The sequence below is a fragment of the Lemur catta genome, chromosome 9 (genome assembly GCF_020740605.2).
Source record: "Lemur catta isolate mLemCat1 chromosome 9, mLemCat1.pri, whole genome shotgun sequence".
NCBI classification, from domain to species: domain Eukaryota; kingdom Metazoa; phylum Chordata; class Mammalia; order Primates; family Lemuridae; genus Lemur; species Lemur catta.
This window is the reverse complement of record NC_059136.1, coordinates 12,446,870-12,464,365: the sequence shown is the minus strand read 5'-3', so window position 1 is coordinate 12,464,365 and position 17,496 is coordinate 12,446,870. Positions and strand designations below refer to the sequence as shown.

The following is a 17,496-nucleotide window of genomic DNA, read 5'->3' as shown; positions in this document are numbered from 1 at the left end:
ATTAATGTCTGGTGATGCCAGGTGGTGGCAAAGATTTGTGGGAAGGAAGAACTCATGCTTTGTTTGGCAGAGTGTAAATTGGCACACTTGATTTAAAAAGCCTTTTAATAATACCTATCAAACTTGAAGGTGAACATACTTCATTCACTGCTTTACATTGTGTCTTCTTGGTGCCTTCTCTTTAGAAATGTTCACATTTAGGCACAAAAAAGCTGACAAATGTTCACATTATATGTCATAGGAAAAAAGTGGACAGTGGGGGAAAGGATATGCTTATTTATATAATAGCATAAATGTCTCAGAAATTATTAAATGAATTAAATGTGTCAACATGTATTGAAATACACAAATATTTTAAAAATTGCCCAAAAGAAAGGATACGTACAATATGACAATATTTGTATGATTTTTTAAAAAATCTAAAATAATAGTATATGTGTTTTACGGATACAACCGTGTATATAAAAGCCCAGGAAACAGACATGGACTGATCGCTATCAACTTCAACATGGTAGTTATCTTTAATAAAGGACAGAGGAAGAAAGACTAGGGCTAACAGGCTTTTGGGTATAGTTGTAATATTTTATTTTTATTGATATTTAATATGTGCTTAAGATTGGTATCAATATTTAGGTAACTATTATAAAGGAGGTTACATTTATCCATGTTTGAAATCTTTGATAATTAGGAAGTAAGAAAGTGAAATCTTCCCAGCCACAAAATGTAGTGCTTGACAATTCATGAAAAAAAAAAGAAAGCCCTAACATTAAATTTTATGGGAAAAATAGGATAACGTGCTGATATTAACAATCACCCTACAGAAAATCATTTAATGACATGGATTAATATCTATGGCATATCAAATAAAAATAGCCACATGTAAAAGAGAATGTGTAGTAGGTATGACCCTAGTTTTGTGGTTTAAATCGCATATACATAAACTAAAATTGAAGAGTATACAAGAAAATTAATATGGTGTTTCTCAGAGTCAGAATTATACATTTTTCTTCTGATTCAAGCTTTTTTTTCCAATTTATCAAAATGTGTATGTATATTTATAATCCACATTTTTAAGGTGGGCAGATGAAATTGTAGAAGAGAAACATTATAATATTTGCTAATTACCGACTGTGCTCCAGGAACATTACTGTGTAAATTAGCCCACTTCATACCACAGTCCAAGGTACAAGCCAATTGCTAAGGAGATGCATTTAAAGAATCAAGAAGAGGATTGTGCCTCTAGAACAAACTTAATCATATTGAACAGAATGGTTTGTTCAGTACTTTGGGTCTTCCTTTATTTAGCATGTGTTTCCTCGGACTGCTAATAAACACAATCAAGGACATAGTTGTGACTGGAAACAAATGAGCTAATTCTGCAGAGAAAGCAGGAGTTAGCCAAAAAGTGCTAGACGCTGCATCACAAGGCACAGGTTTTTGTTGTTTCCTTGTTTTGCTTGATAGGTTTCCCTATTGGGGCTTCCGTGTGTCATCTAGAACCTGAGAATAACAATGCCTATTTCACAGGATTCGCTTTAATTTTACACCAGAAATCATTAACAAAATCATTTAGCTCATGACAGGCACTCAATAAATGTTAATCTGATGCTCCAAACATGGCTTTAAAGAGGAAATTTTCTTTTAAAAATACAGCTTCCACAGTTTATTCTTCATGAACGTGTGCTTTTTTTTTATTCTTTTCTCAGGCCTATTTAAAATAACTTGCATCAAGCTATGATTCTTTTCCCCTTGTTTCTCAAAGAAGTTCAGCAACATGCCTTGGAGGCTCAGCCTGATACCGTGAAATCCACCTCTAAGCCCAGTGGATGTAACCTGTCCTCTCCTAAGTATTCAATCTTTAATATTGGAAGGTTAACCTGACATAAAAAACACCCATGTTACTGGTCCCTGTTTCCTCTTAAAGTCATTGTGTTTGCAATCATCTCAAAGGCAGTAAAAATATTAATTAAGGAATAGAAATCCAGTACTTTCCCAAGTCCAAGTTCAATTAGTTACATTTACTGAGTTATTAATTACCTTATAAAGAAAAGAAGATGTGTTCTGGGCTTTGTTTTTTGATGTGGCTCCAGTCTGCTTGAATTTTCCAGTTGATCATCCAGAACTTAGATTATATGTGTGAGAGAACTCAACAGCAGGGGTGTGGCAGGGCCCCTTTTCCCAGGGCTGACTGGGGACTCTGAAGAACAAAAGGACCCACATTCTCCTTGGCAAATTCACATGCAGCATAAAGATTGACACAGATTTCTCAACAATCCTTACATTAGGGTACAGAAGCACAAAGAGGCAAGTAGGAAAGGGGGTTACTTCCAATAATGCCAAAGATATTGTCAGTAACAATCAGGGCTTTTCAGTTGATGAAATTCTTTCTTACATTAAGTACTTTATTTAATTTGATTATTATAATAACATGGTGAGTTCAGGGATAGGACGGCTACAATTTCTTATGGCTGTGCCATTGCCAGATATTCGACTGGGCACTTCACGTGCATTAATCCATTTAAAACCGTGCATGTTATAATTCTTGCTTTCTAGGCAAAGAGACTGATACCTGGATCAGAGAGGTGATGTGACAAAGGCCACAAAGCCACAGAGTGGCTGAGCCAGGACTCAAACCTAGAGTAATAAAGTGGACGTCGTGTTAATATTTTAAGAGCTGGCACTGAAATTCTTTCCAGGGAGAGAATGGGTATAAGGATCTTTTGCTAAATATTTGATACAATAGCTTTTCATCATACCAGAGAAGGATTTAGACTTCTTGATGCCATGGAGTAGGTGGGGCAGTTGATAATGGCATGAGAGAGAAGAGACAATGAGTAAGTTAACCTGAAAAGCTGCTGCATATGGGATGGACATCCCCACCCTAATTCACTATTGTCTATACAACTTAGAAATGTAGATTTTGTTTGCTCATTTCCTTTTGTGGTGGATATTGAACAGCAAATTTTATGTTGGCATAGAGGTGGTAGGAAGAGAGAACAGTGCTTAGAAAGATTAGGGAGACTCAGGATGGAGGCCATTCTAAAGCCAGGATGATGTGAAATAGTTATAAAATGAATTTAATTTGGCAATTAAAGAAACTAAATCACAAAGAGAACTATCCCAAGACTAACAAACCACTCAGTATTTCAACCAGGCTTTGAAGCCATGGAGTCTGAGTCCTAAGTTTGCATTTTAAGTAGTTATAAAATTCAAAATGGTGGGATTCTCATTACTTTTAAGAATTTGAAGAATTTTTGTGCATAAATAGAATAATTTTGGACACAAGAATGAGAAGTCCTAGGCCTCTTCCAAAAAGATGGTTTTCCCTGTCACAAAGAGAATTGTAGTTAAAATTTGGGACCTTAGGATTTGAATTTAAGGTAAGGTAAAAAAGAAATGACTCCAAGAGAATAATTTTCTTTTTAAGAAATATTATTTTTATAGGTTCCAAGGGTACATGTGCAGATTTGTTACATGCAGATTTGTTACATACATTGTTATATGCAGATATATTGCATAGTGGTGAAGTTTGAGCTTTTTGTGTAAACCTCACCTGACTGTTGTATGAAGTACCCATTAGGTAGTTTCTCATCCCATAACCCTCTCCCACTCTTCTAAGCCTCCAATGTCTGTTATTTCACTCTCTATGTCCATATGTACTCATTACTTAGCACCTGCTTATAAGTGAGAACATGAGGCATTTGACTTTCTGTTTCTGAGTTATTTCACTTAAGTTAATGGCCTCCAATTCCATTGATGTTGCTGCAAAAGACATAATTTCATTCCTTTTTGTGGCTGAGTAGTACTCTATGGTATATATATACATATCACATTTTCTTTATCCAGTCGTTGGTTAATGGGCCCTTGTGTTGATTCTATATCTTTGTGAATAGTGTTGTGATAAATATAAGAGTACAAGTATCTTTTTGATATAATGATTTCTTTTTCTTTTGGTAGATACCCAGTAGTGGAATTGATAGAATGATAGATCTGTTTTTAGTTCTTTGATAAATCTCCATACTGTTTTCCATAGAAGTTGTACTAATTTACATTCCTACTAGTGGTGTATAAGCGTTCCCTTTTCACTGCATCCTTGCCAACACCTATTGTTTATTTACTGTTTAATAATGGACATTCTGACTGGTGTAAGATGGTATCTCATTATGGTTTTAATTTGCATTTCCAAGAGAATAATGTTCATAAAACTACAATAAAACAATTATAGCAAAATGAAAAATAACCTGGCTGATACATATTTTCCTAGCATAAGATCTTTAAAAAATTTCTTGAGTGAAATCTACATTTAAGCAGTTGGCTACACATGTTGACTAGACTGGATGCAGCAGAAAAGAGATGGAGGGGCAAGTAGAATACTACGGGGGAGAATTCTTTGCTTCTTGCAATCTTGGCATTCAAAGGCATCCAACAGTCCAGGACGACAGAGTAGGATTTGGTGACTAAATCTATTTTGGAGGATGAGCTCAGCATCCATTGTGAGCAGAATTCTTCATAATGACATTTGGTGTCTGCAACACTGATACATTAATCAGAGGCTATAATTACTGAGAATAGACACTAGAAACTCTAGACAATAAACATAGTATCTCTAAGAAAGTCAGAACGGAACTACTCATAGCCAACATGTGGCAAGACACATCCTTCTAGTGAAGTAGGAAACACCTAAGTATTTCATAACGTTCAAAAGTTTCCTTGATGAGTATTTCTTATTGCTCTGCCCCAGAGGTATGCCATCATATGACCTTCTGCCTACCCCAATCACAATTTAAACTCATTTATCCATGTTCTATTACAAAATAATAAAAAAAAAAGCTAGAAACATCCATTCTTATGATAATTCCACACATTCTTTAAGAGCATTCTAAAACTACCCCTCAGTTTTTGGGTTTTTTTCTGAAGAACAAATAATCTCATGTTCTTTTATCTTTCCTCAGAGGTTCCATTTTCCCATGCTTTAATCATTTTTATTGTTTCCATCTGTACCTACTTTTATTTTTCCTTTCCCTTTAAAAATGTATATCTGTAAATTACATACAGTACTGTTAAAATTGGAATAGGTCTAAAATACCTATCAATCTGTTGTTGGAATTACTCTCCTATTTGGATAAGGCCACATATAGAAAGTAGTGATAAGAACAAGGGAGAAAGATGGGAATAACTGCTACCATATAAGGTTATTTTCAGATCCAGAAGGTAGCTCTGAGTGGTGAAACTTGCCCCACAGAGATATGGGAAAAGGCAGAACAGTATGAGAAAATGGCTAGTATGGAAGCTAAATAAAAAATGAAGAACACAAAAATTTTATCTATAAAATGGTTACAACTGCAAATGTATGCCTGCATGTAAATGGGCAAGCACAAAAAAAGAACATATTCAGGGGATACTTTTTTCTTAGACTAGCATAAGTTTCTGCATTTTTTTCAATTTTAATTTCTTTGATTTTAATAGTGCTATGTGTGCAATAACTAAAACTTATAATTTTAAAAGAACTGTCTGGAGAATAAGAAAGGGAAACTTAGGATACTAACAATGTAATAATACTTAAGAATAGTTAAAAAAAATCCACAAATTATATATAGATCTGTACTATTCTAATGCATTTAGTAAATACTATAGAGGTCATCTACTTTTGCTATTCATTTTTGGAATGAATGGAGAATAAAAAAAAAATACTACTACTTTACTCTGGAATTCCTTGCACTATCCTCCATATTAGAATGACAATAAAAACAAAAGAACAAAAGCAGGTAAACAAAGAAAAAGTAAGTTCACAGTGATAGAATTTTAAACAAAGAAGTCCCCTAATGCATCATGTAGTCTAACAACATAATTTTACAGATGAGAAACTAAGGTCCAAAGAATAGGACTGAATCTTTTGTGGTAACATATCAATAGAGAAACACAGAATGCAGACGTGATCTGTTACAAGGCACCTGTAGTTAATTGCATATTGTACTCTATTATATACCACACATGACCCAAGAGTCATAGAATCCCATTAAATGAGAGGGTTAGGACTTTCTTTGTGATTTCTGTCTTGTTAGAGATGATGTTTCCTATCAATTGATATCCTTCACAGGTGCAGCTGATGCAGTGAATGATTGGTGCTTGATCTTGTTTTGGCTCACAAGGAAAAATAAAAGAATATCATAAATCCATCAAAAATCATGATTTAAAGAAATGCCATACAATTTTGAGATGATTATTAGGATAATTCTGTTGTAGTTGAAACATTGGTGCCCAGTTTCATCTTCCATCTTGGATCTATAGAAAAGCTTTCCTCTTTAACTCTTGTTCTCAATCTAAACACAATTATTATGTTTATGACCATACCTGAACTAATAAATCCAACCCACTGTTTCTATCAGCAATCGAAGATAAGAGCATACGGGAACGAGGAGAAGGGGAAAAGAATGAGGGACTTTTTAAAAAAATATAAACATCAGTACAAATGCTAAAAAATCAAGGATATTTTCTGACTATTTTTACATACTTTCTATGTTATCTTTATATATCTTTATCTATTTATCTGTGAGCAGAGGCTAGTTATGCTGCAGTAACAACCTACCTCAGACTACCAGTAGTTTCACACAACAAGAGTTTATTTTTCACTCAAAGTTTACCAGGAATCTAGGTGAAATTTCAGGGCAGTGTCCTCCATGAGCTGGCTCCACAATCCAGGCCACTTTCTTCTATGGCGCCACCATGTCATCACTTGCTTCCACAGTCACTGTAGCAGGACAAAAAGATGCACCATCAAGAATCAGAAAGTAAATCCCATAGCTCCTGCTACGTCTTGAATGTGTCCCCTCTAAGACTCAGGTGTTGCCAATGTGATAGTATTAAGAGGTGAGGCCTTTTAAGAGGTGATCAGGCCATGAGGGCTCCTCCCTCACGAATGGGATTTAGGTGCTCTTGTAAAAGGGCTTGACAGAGAGAGTTTGATCCCCTCTTGCTCTTCTGCCTTCTGCAATATGAGGACACAGCAAGAAGGTGGTGCTTTGATCTTGGACTTCCCGGCATCCAGAAATGTGAGAAATAAATTTCTGTTCTTTATGAATCACCTGGTCTCAGATGTTCTGTTACAGAAGCACAAATGGAAAAGATCACTCCTAAGTGGTGCACATTATTTTCAATTTTATTTCATTGTCCAGGAATAATTACAGAACTTTGCCTAACTTCCCATGATCAGGGAAGGACAATCCCTTTGAGTGTCTGCATTGGAGGGGAATTGAGCATTGGTAAACAACTGTGAATTTTACCATATGTAGATGTAAATACACACATGATTAAGAAATAGTATCATTTTTGTCTATTAAATCACTGGAGGGCTGAGTTTTTATAGTTGTAAAAACCAATGCCCATTAATTAGAATTAATTAGTGCTGCTGCAGTTTACCTACCCATCTGGGAGGAAGAGAAAAATTATTCAGATTGTGAAATCTTGCTAGTTTAGGATTAGTTGGTTAAGAAAAAACAAAGAACAGATGAGAAATCTACCAAATGTTGCTGAAGATGTCTTTAAAAAAAAAGTGGTGATAATAATAAACAGTCACTTATCAAATTATTTTAGGGACATAAATTTATTTACAGTCTGAAAAATGTTATTTATCTCCTCTCCAAATATGTTCATTAATACTACTACTAATAACAATAATCTCAAATATAATTATTTTTTTACTCTGATTTTTCAAGCAAAAAAACTGATGGCCACATTTTTGGAAAAAAATGCTATATAAACCCAACCACTTAAACTAAAAGTTAAGTTCATTGAGCAGATCGCTGCTGTTAGGTGACAAATAGGTTGTAATTGTGTTTGATTTGGACATAATAACATGACTGATATCTTTCACATTTCCTCAATGTTGATGGAAACAAGCGACAAAAATGCTGTTCTCACATTTGACAATAGCAGCAAAAAGCCTTCTAAGAGCTTTGTCTTAGAAGGGTAGGCTTGCTTCAAGGGACACGGGAATTCCCAAGATTCTTTGAATGCATTAGCAGTTTATTTTGTTTGCAATCATTGAATTCATTTTTGGTCAATTATATATCTTTATACCCATTGGATAATTATCACAAATCCATGTTCCATTGTTTGAATAGATGCAAACTTCAAGTGGACTCTGCAGATTTCTGCTGTCAGAGTAATTGAAAAGAGCCCAGCACTGTATGTGGCACAGAGTAAAATCTCAATAAAAATTTGCTGAATTCATGAAAAGCACTGAGACTCATTTCTGCCTAGCAGAAATTGATATCCCATGCAAAATAACCCTGGCATAGTTGTCTCTTTCCACTCCTAGAGTGGAAGTTGCTAAATAAGCCTGTGGAAGACACATTTTCCAAATAAATATTTAACCATATTGAAGTTATTTATGTCCTTTTATGTTTTCAAAAGGAACTCAAAAATAAGAATGCTCCTTTGAAGTCATCAGAATACTCATAACAGATGGAAACCTGCAGCTTGCTATTAAGAGATAGCAGCTATTTCATTTCATTGAGTTCTAATGGGAAATACCTTAGTTGCCAAATACTCCATGTTTGGTTGGAAATGTTAGAAGAAATGTCCTCAGTTCAAGATGGTAGGCCCTACTTGAAAAATGTGCTACTTTAACATTTTTGTGTTCAAAGCCACACAAAGTTCAGGCATATACTACGTGCATGGCTTCCCAATCTCATGTAGTAAAATTAAAAGCAATTTTGTTGAACACTTCAGAGAAAGATTTTTGTATTAAAGAAAATCTAAGAAAACTTTACCTTCTTTCTCTCTCTCACTCTTTCTCTCTGTTGTTCTCATTTTCACTCTCTCATACACAGCTATACATAAAGATTAAACCATTCAATATATTTTCAGGAAGAGTAGATATCAACTTTAAAATTACATTATTAAAAATAGAACTTGACACAAAAATACTGTGTTTTTTTCCCTCCTACTAAAAGAAAACAAAACTAAGGCTCTATCAAACTCATTTTTATATCTAAGAGCCTAAGATGAAACCCATATAAACCAATATTCTTATAGTATAAATTTATTTTATATATAAGTATATAAAATGTAAATATATAATTTTATATCTGGGCTTATTTCTTTTAATTCCAATCAATGGAATTTGCTGGAATATGAAGATGGTGGTCCATAGTTTGATGTTAGAGAGTAATTTTCTACACCACCAACAGCTTGCTGGGAGTGAAAAATCTTTTATCAATGTGATTTAAAAAGAAAAAGAATGCTTGAAATAAAATCTTCAAAATATTACAAAGGATGTTTACTTGTACTCATTCACTATTCTGTGAAATTCCACAGGTTTTGCAACATGTGGTCAAGGAGTGACCCGTCTCTATTGGCCAATCTCGGCTGCTTAATCACAAGCATCTTCATCATTTCATCCAATTGGTTGCAGTAGACATCTGCTGTAATAAATTGGACAAGTTTCATGAAGCTGTAGTGAATAATACCAGCAATGGACCAGCAGACTGTAGCTTTTTTTGATGAATATTCTGTTTTGAACTGTTTCTGCACTTTATGTTTATACAACCATTGTTCTGAAAGCTTGTGATTGTGAAAAAGAACCCATTTTTTTTTTTTTTTGAGACAGAGTCTCACTCTGTTGCCCGGCTAGAGTGAGTGCCGTGGTGTCAGCCTAGCTCACAGCAACCTCAAACTCCTGGGCTTAAGCAATCCTACTGCCTCAGCCTCCCGAGTAGCTGGGACTACAGGCATGCGCCACCATGCCCAGCTAATTTCTTCTATATATATTTCTAGTTGTCCAGATAATTTATTTCTATTTTTAGTAGAGACATGGTCTTGCTCAGGCTGGTCTCGAACTCCTGACCTCGAGCGATCCACCCGCCTCAGCCTCCCAGAGGGCTAGGATTACAGGCGTGAGCCACCGCGCCCGGCCAAGAATCCATTTTTCAACACAGGTAACAATACAGTGTAGAAACGGTTCCTCTTTATGTGGTGACAGCAAAGAAAGGCAAGCTTTGAGACGATTTCTCTTCTGATGCTCATCTAATTCATGCAGAATCCATCTATCCAGCTTTTTTACCTTGCCAATTTGTTTCAAATGGTCCAATATTATTGGAATAGTAACGTCAAACCTTGCTGCAAATTCATGTGTAGGTTGAGATGGATTCGCTTCCACTATAGCTTTCAGGTCATCATTATCCACCTTGGTCTCAGGTAGCCCATGTGGCTCATTTTCAAGATTAAAATCGCCAGAATGGAACTGCCCAAACCATTGGTGCACTATGCATACATTAGCCACATCCTTCCCAAACACTTCCTTGATATTTCAAGCTGTCTGCGCTGCATTGGTTCCACGACGGAACTAACATTTGAAAATAACACAAATTTTTGACTTATCTGTAGTTTCCCAAATATTGCTCTAAAAATGATTTGAAAGATAATCACAAGCCAAAACATATGTTTGAAAGACTGAGGATGTACCTTCACAACAAACATAAAACAAGAAGTGTCAAAGTGAAGTGTCAGAGATATTAACTATCAAACTTAGTACTTAAGGAAATCAGATTTCATACTTAATAACCTAGTTTTAGAGAAGTCTATCTTTGGTTCTGCAAACTTGCCGAACTACAGCCTTTTTCCTAGTCCGCATTACAACCTTCTCACCTGGGGTGCTCATTCTCAGTGGTCTAGCCATAAATCCAAATGCACCAGAATTATTGAACGGATTGGGATTTTGGTGGGAAAGAGAGGTTCTTCTTAACCTTCTCTCAGATATGAAAGAAAAATAACACTTGGAATTTGAAAAACAAAGTTTTTTATTCTTAATTGAGTTGTTTTTAAATCCCACTTGAGTGAATTTCCTCATTTTGACATCAAAGAATTTTGGAAGGTGGTTTTTCAATCCAAAGATTTTAATAAAATTTTAAATCCTGAAGGTCCCCTTGTTCTGCAGTATCAGAGTCTAATAGTAACTTAGATATGAGCATCTTAGTAAAATAATACAAGAATAATGTGGGGGGATTTTGCTCCTTTATGTGTAAATACTTATCTTTTTAGGGTAGTCTCTTGGTAATAGATTGTCCTTTATAAATGCTTACTTCAGTTTGAATGGACTTTTCTGATAGTATTTGAAAAAACATCATTTTTTTTAAACCAGAAAACATGCATTTTGGAGCAAATGAGAGCTTATGCCTTGGTATCTCTTCTTCTCCAAGGTATGATAGTTTATTGTACAGTGATAGAATACGAAAATGAGTTTATTAAGTTTACTTAGAAATGTTTCAAAGATATCTCTGTGAGCTCCTTGAGCTATGTCAACATTTTCTTGAAAGATACCTGAGATTATTTGATGTTTACTTTTTTAAGTATACTATTTGTAAGTTAAAGTGCACAGAAACATTTTATTACATTTTAAATGTAATTCCTGATCCCCAGATGCTGTCCATATAAATCTGAACAAACCCAAGACATCGCTATCTATATTAGATCAACAAATCCTCTCAGTCCCTGGGCTAGTGTTAAGAATAAGCAGCAAAAGTGAAATTCCTTGGTAATAAAACTTCTATTTCTTGACAAGTGTGATGTAAGGACATTTTTTGCTATGCTGCCTACACCTTTCAAAGTAGGTTACATTGTACGGTACGATTATGTCTTCCTGTAACCTCTATTTCCAAAGTGCATGGCGTGTAAATAATACACTTTTCTAACAACTGTTTTAATGGTCACTGTTTTTAAGGTCATCTTCATGTGAAATTCAAAACTGCAAAATGCTGAAAATCCAATTTTGCTTCCAAGGAAGGGATGTTTTCTTTTTCTTTTCTTTTTTTTTTTTTTTTTCCTTTTCGGTTTTTATTCCTATTTCTTAAAATGGCAATCTCAATGGGAATTGGCATACTCATACATCAAACTTCATTTGTGCCAACATCAGGTTAAATAATTTCTCTAAGCTCTAAGTACACCATGAAATTGAGCATACCTATGTGGGCTATTGCTATTGACTTCTCAAACTATTACATTATACTTTTCTTCTTAAAACCAGACAAATATGATATTTTCAGGGCTGGGAGACACAAATTTATCTCTTCCTATTGCCCCTCAAAGACATTATAAGATGCTGTGTCTTCTGATTCATGCAGGAAAAAACCACCCAATTACTGCCAGGCAGAACACCCCTGAAATGATTTCTAGATCAAGCTCCCCAATAACTTCAGGTCTATGTACGTGTTCCTACATGACATTCATTATTTTTTCTGATTATTACATGTTATTGTAGAAATTTGGAAAATTATATAAAATTACATTGGGAGGAAAAAAATCATTTGCAATTCTGCCCAGATAATCATGACTTATATTTTGAGGTAAAATAATCCCTTGCCAACCCCAGCTTGGCCAACTGAAGTATTGAGATGACACTGTTTGGTATTATTATGCCAGAAATTAAAATTCCACCACCTATTTACATATATGGGATTCAGTTCAATCTCCTTAAGTGCAAAATGATGAGATTTCTTTAAATTCCACCTCTTTGATATAAAAATAAAAGAACAGATATGCAAAATTTTGCCTTTGTACAAAGACCTGGGGAGGGGCATTTAAATTGCTGAAACCTGGTAAAACAAAACAAAGGGGAAACAGGGCCAACAACAACAAAACACTAATAGAGGTTTAAAAAGTTACACTGGAGTAGCGTGTATATAACATAAAATAAGTGGAACACATTGCCTTTAGCAGATAATGGGCACTAAAAATACTATTTCACTGGAAGATTGATGCAGGCAAATCACTAGTATGATTAACTACCAATGCAGATATTTTTTTAACTCCATAGATCTCTTTCATTTTGCAATAGATTACTTTCCATGCTTTAAGTATAATGCATATTATTGTTTTCCAGTAAAACCCTTATTTTCCATAAACTCTTGATATAATTGTAAGTTTGTAATACATTAGAGTCCCTGAAATTTAACTACCATATTGATAAGGATTACATACATACACCCTTCTAGTCTTTAGTATTTATATTATACATTTACGCTTCTTCTTTTAGATAAAAACAAAATCATTATATTTTGTAACTTGTATTTTCTTTAGCAATATAATTTTGTTGTTTTTCTTCTATGCTGCTATATTTTCTTCTGAATAATTTTGAATGGCTGCATAGATTTTCATCAAGAAAACCATAGCTTATTAAGGCAACCAGTTTTTGGACTATTAGGCTCTCCTTCTGTCCATTTTTCTCCCTAATAAATAAAGCCACAATTAATATTTTCGAATTTAAATCTTGGGCATATTTCTGATTTTTGGTAAGTACATTTAGAAGGTCCAGTTAGAAGGTCCACAGGTATGACCGTTTTAAGGTCTGTGATACCTTCCTCCATTTTTCTCCACAGGAATATTGAACTGTTTTGTCTGTTCATTCGTTTTCTATAAATTGACTTTCATGACACTAGATATTATCATTAAAATATTTTACCGATGTTATAAATGAAACAGTCTATCTTATTGTTATATTAATTGCAATTGTGGATTACCAGATATTCTAAGCACTCTTTTATATTTATTTTCCTTTTTTTCTTTTGTGAATGGCCCTTTTTCATGTTTTCACATACTTTTCCATAGAGGTATTCTTTTCTAAGATCCTTTTAGATGTAACGGTTGTTAAATTTTTTTGTTTTATTTTTTCTTGAGGTGATCCTTGACTTTTAGTTAATTTCAAAGTTCTAATTAGGACAAAAAAGTTTGTATTTATATTCAGCCAATCCAACGATCTTTTCTTCAGGATTTCTGCCTTTATCTTTTTGTAATCCAAATATTTCTTGTCTTACTAGCACCTGCATAGAAATATCAGGTTCATGGTAATATTTTTATCAGCACATATCTCTCTAAGTTTCTTTTGAGCTTCTTTAGAGATTTTCCTACACGTACTCAAAAAAAATCTCAAGACTCAGAGTCATCCTTCCTCCTGGAAACACTGAGGGAATCAGTTCTCCTATTGGCTAATGCTGTTTGCGTTTAGTTTCATTTCCCTTCCAGGTAAATTATTTCCTAGGAAGCCTCTAATTTCTTATGCAAATATGTCTCTGCTGGGCACAGACCAACAGTTTGCCAGACACAGTCTGACACATTTGAATGTCTTTTCTGCCCAAATTAGACCCCTGTGACATTTAGGTATTTGCCGCTCAGAGGTTAGGTGCTCTCCCATGCCAGAAGGATTCTTACATGCCTGGAGGGTGAGCAATTATCCCGATGTCTGAAATATCATTGACTAATATTCATTGTTCTGAGTGATGGTGAGATGGACTATTTCTTTATGAGTTTTCATATGGGAAGGTAGAGAAAAAAATAGCAGCCCACACTGTTCTTTTGCATTCCAAACTCAGAAGTTTTTCCCAAGAGGAATTTTAATATTTCTTAGCTGAAATTAAAACTCAAGCAACTGAAACATAAAATTCAACACTATAATGTATGCCAAAATAAGTTCTTTTAGCTAAAGGAAAATTATAGCAGATGGAACTCAGGATCCACTGAAGGAAGCATGAAAGACTATCACAAAGGGTAAGTATCTTAGTGAACATATAAATAAAAGGACTATTTTTGTAGAAACTTTATTTTATATATACATATATTTTAAAAACACTAATGACTATTTAAAGAAAAACTAATAATAATGTATTGAGGGATCTGTAACAATAAAATATAAGAAAACAGAGAATAAGGAGTGGGAGAAGGATACATTGAATTATATCATTGTAAGATTCATATATTGTCTTTAAAATAATATAATATTATTTGAATCTAGACTATAATTACTTATAAGAGAAGTAATGTAATCACTAAAGTAACAAACAAAAATGTAGCTACATATTAACACACAAGAAAAATAGAAAGCAAAAAATGTACACAATTTACCCAACAGAAAGCAGAAAAGAAACAGGATAAACATAAAATAAATTTCAATATGGAAGAGCTAAACTGAATCATATTGATAATTACATTAACTAAGTTGACTAGACAATCCATTAAAAGGCATAGATTTTTTAGACTAGATTAAAAAAGAAGACCCAAATATATTTTTACAAGATATACTTAAAATACAAGCAAACATATAATTTGAATGTTAAAGTGTGGAAAAAGTACAGCATGGTGTGGCTATAATAACATTACACAGAGTAGACTTTGAAAAAAATTACCAAAAGTTAAAATATAATTCACAACATTAGAAGGTTCAAGTTCATCAAGAACAATAGCTGTTAAATATGTACATACCTTCAAAACTTCTGTATACATGAAGCAAAACTTGGCAGAAATAAATAAATGTGAAACATAGTTTGAGATTTTATCCACCTTCTCTAAGTATTTGATAAAACAGGCAAACAAAAAAATGACAGTAAAAATATAGATGATTTGAAAGAGTATTAACCAACATGTTCTAGTGAACACCTATTAAATGCTACACCTGTGTAATATACATGGAACATTTATTGAAATAGATTATAGCCTAGGCGCTGAAACATTAAAGCCTTGAAATTATTTCATTTATAGCCTCTAACCACAATAGTATTTAATTAGAAATTAATAGTGATAAAATATCGAAAAATCCCTAAGTATTCAAAAAATTATTGACAAACCTGTACATAAGCAATGAATCTAAAAATAAATCACAAGTAAAAATTTTAAAAAAATTAGAATATTGAATAATAATGAAAGCACACTATATCAAAACTTGTTGGATGCAATGAAAGTAGTGCTTAAAGAAAAATGTATAGGTTTAAATTCTTATATTACAAATTAAAGAAGATGTAAGATCAATTGTTTAAGTTCCTTCATTAAGAAACTGTGAAGGAAAAGCAAATTAAACTCAAAGTAAGTAAAGCAAAAGAAATCATCAAAATAAGAAGAGAAATCAATGGAGTCTATTAAATATTTAATAAAAAATAAAACCATGAAACAAGAAAGTTGCAAGTCATCTTTTTCTCATGAACATAGACTTACAAAGTCTCAGTAAAATATTAGCAAATCAGCTGGGTGCAGTAGGGTGTACCTGTAGTCCCAGCTACTTGGGAGGCTGAGACAGGAGGATAGCTTGAGCCTAGGAGTTCGAGGCTGTAGCGTGCTATGATCTCACCTGTGAATAGCCATTGCACTCCAGCCTGGGCAACATAAAAAGACCTCAGTCTCTAAAACTAACTAACTAAATAAATAAATAAATAAAATATTTACAAATCAAACCTAGCAATATATGAAAAAGAATAATGTATGTTGTCCAAGTGGGATTTATCCCAGAAACATAAAGTTAGTTTAAGACTCAAAAATCAATGGAATGCAACACATTAATAAATGACAGAAAAATATAATGTACTCATATTGAAAGATTCAGAAATTCATTTGCCAAAATTGAATACCTGTTGGAAAGAGAAGTGCTCAAAAATTTGGAATAGAATAAAAAATTAATCAGATAGAAGGAATATGTACAGAATACCTACAGTTAACACCATATATTTGGGTGAAATATTCAAATATTAGGAATGAGGCAAATATATTCTCTCTTTCTATTTCCATTTGAAATTGTTCTGCAGGTCCTGGTCAGTACAATCAGCCAAGAAAAAGAAGTAAAAAGCATAAAGATTGGAGGAGAAGTAAAACCTTTGTTATTCACAGTGGATATTATTGCATACATTGAAAACTATGAAATCTACAAAAATTCTGGAAAATAAGTGATTTCAGCAACACTGTAGAATGAAATATCAATATAAAATTTCAATTGTATTTCTATTTGTTAGCAAAACACATTTAGAAAATAAAATGTTAAGAACAGGACCATTTTCTTTAGCATGCAAAACAATGACATTGGAGGGTAAGTTTAACAAAATATGTGTAAAATCTGCAGACTGAAACTATAAATCATTGTAAGAGAAATTAAAGAAGAGTTAAATATATGTGGGGATATATCTTGTTAATGGATTGGAAAGTCCAATATTGTAAAGATGTCAATTATCTCCAATTTAATCTTTAGATTCAATGTAATCCCAGTCAAAACCCAGGAAGGTCGATTTGTAGATATCAACAAACTAATTCCAAAATGTATAGGTACATGCAAAAGACCTGGGTAACCAAAGCAATTTTGTAAAAGATAATCCCAGAGCACTTACATTACCCGACTTAAAGATTTATAAAGCTACGACAATCAAGGCATTGCAGTTTTGTCTTAAAAATGGACATTTAGGTAAATGGAACAAAACAAGATTTTCATAAAGAGATCCACATATATACAGACAATTTATTTTGGCCACTTTCAATGAGGGAAGGGAAATTTTTTTAAAAGCAATATTGCTAGAGAAACTAGATATCCATTTGGAGAATATAGCTAACCCCAATCCCTATTATACTCAATACATAAAAACCAACTTGAGATGAAGTTTGAACGTGAACTCAGAAACATAAAGCTTCTCAAAGAAAATATAGTAGAACATCTTCACAACCTCAAGATAGAAGAAGATTTCTTACACAGACACA

General features: G+C 33.5%; 1 long non-coding RNA gene across 1 annotated transcript in view; it reads right to left on the bottom strand.

Annotated features, from left to right (window-relative positions):
- Positions 1-2,163: 2,163 nt before the first annotated feature.
- The window catches only part of LOC123644639, an 84,606-nt gene continuing 69,273 nt past the window's right edge, over positions 2,164-17,496 (bottom strand). Inside the window, exons 3-4 of the long non-coding RNA XR_006737200.1 lie at positions 6,642-6,748; positions 2,164-2,197 (exon numbers count right to left, since the gene is read on the bottom strand). This is a non-coding gene — a long non-coding RNA (uncharacterized LOC123644639). The remainder of the gene's footprint in view (positions 2,198-6,641; positions 6,749-17,496) is intronic.